General features: G+C 33.9%; 1 pseudogene; it reads right to left on the reverse strand.

Moving 5' to 3' along the window:
- Positions 1–2,628: 2,628 nt before the first annotated feature.
- LOC109680070 (large ribosomal subunit protein uL23 pseudogene) lies at positions 2,629–3,083 on the reverse strand (annotated as a pseudogene).
- Positions 3,084–4,058: the final 975 nt, after the last annotated feature.

The raw sequence follows: 4,058 nt of genomic DNA on the forward strand, positions 1-4,058 counted from the left end.
GTCTTTCATAGGCTGGTTTATTTCACTTAACATGATGATCTCCAGTTCCACTCATTTCCCTCCAAATGATGTAATTTAATTCTCCTTTATTATTGAATAATACTCCATTGTATGTATATACATCATATTTTCTTAATCTATTCATCTGTTGATGGTCACCTAGGCTGATTCCATACTGTGGCTATTGTGAATAGTTCTGCAATTAACATGGATATTGTATGCTATTTAGTATTTTTTTTAGCTTTTTATATATTTTGGATATTAATTCCTTGTCAGACAGATAGCAGATGAAGATTTTTTTCCCATATTGTAGACCATCTATTAATTCTGGTATTGTTTTCTTTGATGTGTAGAAGCTTTTTAATTTGATGCAATTCCATTATCAAATCTTGCTCTTATTTCCTGAGCTACTAGAATCCTATTCAGGAAATAGTTACCAATGCCTATGTCTTGAAGTGTTTTCCCATAGAAGGTTCAATGTTTCAGATTCACATTAATGTCTTTGATGCATTTTGACTTGATTTTTGTACAGGGTGAGGAGAGGGATCTAGTTTCAACCTTCTATATGTGAAAATACAGATTTCCGAACACTGCTTGTTGAAGAGAATGTCTTTTCTCCAACATGTTTTTAGCTCTTTTGTTGAGAATCAGATGCTTGTAACAATGTGGGTTTATTTCTGGGTCTTCTATTCTATTCCATTGGTCTACATGTCTGTTTTTAAACCAGTGCTGTACTATTTTTGCTGTTGTGGGTCTGCAGTATAATTTGAAGCCAGGTATTGTGATACCTCTAGCACTGCTCTTTTTGCTCAAGATTGCTTTGACTCTTTGTCTTCTGTGCTTCCACATGAATTTAAGGGTTGATTTTTCTCTTTTTGTGAAGAATGTCATTGGAGTTTTGGTGGGAATTGCATTGAATCTGTACATTGCTTCTAGTAACTTAGCCATTCTTACAATATCAATTCTGCTGATCCATGTACATGGGAGGTCTTTCCATCTTCTAGTGTCTTATTTAATTCCCTTCTTCAGTGTTTTATAGTTTTCATTGCAGTGGTCTTTCATTTTCTTTGTTAAGTTTATTCCTAGATATTTTTTTTCCTTGAGGCTGTTTTGAATGGGATTACTTTTCTGATTTCCTTCTCAGCCTGTTTTTTACTAGTTTAAAAATATCTACTGATTTATATATGTTGATTTTGTATCCTGCTACTTTGCCAAGAGTGTTTATCAAATCCAAAAGGTTTTTTTTGGTGGTCTTTAGGGTCTTTTAAGTATAGGATCATCTGATCTGCAAATAGGGATAATTTGAACAACTTCCTTTCTTATTTGTACCCCTTTTATTTCTTTCTCTTGCCTTATTGCTCTGGCTAGGAATTTCAGAAGTATGTTGAATAAAAGTAGAGAGAGTGGATGACCTTGTCTTGTTCCTGATTTTAGAGGAAATCCTCATTGAATGCAATGTTGGCTTTAGTATGTTGAGATACATTCCTTCTATTCCTAATTTCTTCAGAGCTTTTTATCGTAAAGGGAAGCTGAATTTTATCAAAGGCCTTTTTTGAATCTACAAAGATGATCACGTGATTTTTTAATGTGCTTTTTTACGTTTATTGATTTGTATATGTTTGACCATCTTTGATTCCCTGGAATGAAAGAAGCTTTGTTAATGGTGAGCTGTTAGAAATTTAAAAAATGTTTTTGACTATTCTGAGGAGTAACCCCAAGATCTCATGCTTTTTAAGAAAGTACTCTACCACTGTTCTAGACTCTCATTCTACCTCCTGTATACTTTAAATCATCTCTAGATTATTCATAATACCTGGTATAAGTCCATGCAAATAGCAGTTTTACTTCATTGTTTAGGTAATAATAACAAGAAAAAACATCTATACATACTCAATTGATACACAGTTAAAAATATTTTTGATTTGTAGTTGGTTGAGTCCATGGAAATAGAATGCAGAGATATGGACAGCCAACTCTTCACCCAGGATTCTGGAAATAGGGTATTTTTTTATCCTTACATGAAAGAAATTTCTACAGGAGCAAACACACACACACACACACACACACACACACGCACACACACACATACACACACACTTCTCTTCTCTACTTGCAAGAAAACCATGCGTAATGCTTATTTAAAGGAAATGTGTTATAGTTTGAATATGAATTTTTCCCTCTTAATTTCATGCTGAAATTTGATTGCTATTGTGGCAGTGTTAGGAAGAGGGACCTTTAAAAAGAATTAATGCAGTTCTAGAAGGGGTGGATCAATTACCTAGAAAGTGTTTTTATAATTATTGAGAATGTCTCATGTGTTGTGTCTCTTCTACAAATGCCTGATTGTCCTTCTATGTTTCTGCCATATTAAGACACTGTACATTAGGTCCTTGCTAGGTATGACCACTGGATCTTAGACTTTCAACTTCACGAATTGCCTAGACTCAGGAATTATGTTACAGTAACAGAAAACAGACTAAGATACGATGAAATAATTTTAATAAATAATTAAATAATTATTATTAATTAACCAATGCATTAATTTTAGCTTAAATTTATCCTTAGAATTATCTTCATTTAGAATGTTTTACATGAAAAAAATGTATATTTAGAATTAGCCAGCTAGACTCAGTTTAGATGATTCCAATCAATTTTGTTGGCAACATCCAAAGCATCATAATCAGGAGCCAGTAGAACACATGCCTTCTTCTCTCCATCAGGCCTAATCAGGGTATTGACCTTAGCCACATCAATGTCATAGAGCGTCTACATAGCCTGTTTGATCTGGTACTGTTGGCCTTGACATCCACAATGAACACAAGTGTGTGGTTATCTTTTATCTTCTTCATGGTTGAGTCAGTGCTCAGGTGGAACTTGATGATGGCATAATGGTCAAGTTTGTTTCTTCTGGGGGCACTTTTCCTAGGGTATTCGGGCTGCCTAAAGGTGGGGGATGTGTGTCTCTTCATTTTGTGACTGTGAACATCTTTCAGCACTGTCTTCTTGTCCTTCAAAGCCTTTGCCTTGACTTTGGCTTTGGCTTTGGGAGGGTCAGGAGCTTCTTTCTTTGCTTTCAGTGCCATCTTGGTGAAAAGCTTCCTTTAAAATATTTTGAAACCTTGCATTCAAGGTCATTATTTTTCACTACATGGGTGTAGGAGGTCAAAATTTGCTGGTCCTTTTTTTAAATATAGATTTTAATACAATGCAATAATTTCCAGATATTACATTTATCCTAATTGTGAAGTTTCTCAATGAAGTAAGCATGTCAGCAGCATTGAAAAGTTATTTATTTCAAATACAATCTCATGGAGCAATGTTTCCACATAGAAAGAAAACAGACCTTTCTTAGCTGCTATTATCATGTTAATGTTTGTTTACTGTATTTTATTTTGACATCTAAGACAATACAAGTCATCAAAGGATATTCTACCTTAAATTAGACATTGAACACTGGGTTCAGACTGTGTCTGTGAATCATGCATGTAATTGGCCTTTCAGATATCAGATACAATTGATATGAAATATTCTGTGAATGTTTTATAGGTAGCTCTTTCACAATAATATGTGGCTTTGAATTTGCTCTCAAAATTCTAATATTTTATATTGATAAAATAGTTAACCAGAAGCATATATCAATTTTATGTATTAACTATAACCAAAATAACAAATGTACTCAAGGTCTATACATTTTGAAACTTATAATTGGTGTTTCAAATCCTGAAGCAATACAGAAAATGCTTATCCCCAATAAGAGTATTTCCACCCAAATTAAGATAAAGTCTTCTGTCTGCTTTTCTTTTCCTGGCTGGGTTTGTATTTATAGACAATGTGTTAGGCACACAATTAAGGTTCTTGTGTCTCAACTTTCTAGATGGAGAATGTGTTCTCTCTCTGATGGGGCAGGAACATCATTATTCAGTGATTGGTTTGACCCTAAGTTTGATTTCATCTAAACCTGTGACTATGATTGTTTTGATTATTGTTGTGATGGTGCCAAAAATCTTTTCATATGTTTTCTCCTTTACTTTCCCCAGGCTAAAGTACTGAAGTAGTAG

The sequence above is a fragment of the Castor canadensis genome, chromosome 1 (assembly GCF_047511655.1).
Source record: "Castor canadensis chromosome 1, mCasCan1.hap1v2, whole genome shotgun sequence".
Lineage (NCBI taxonomy): Eukaryota > Metazoa > Chordata > Mammalia > Rodentia > Castoridae > Castor > Castor canadensis.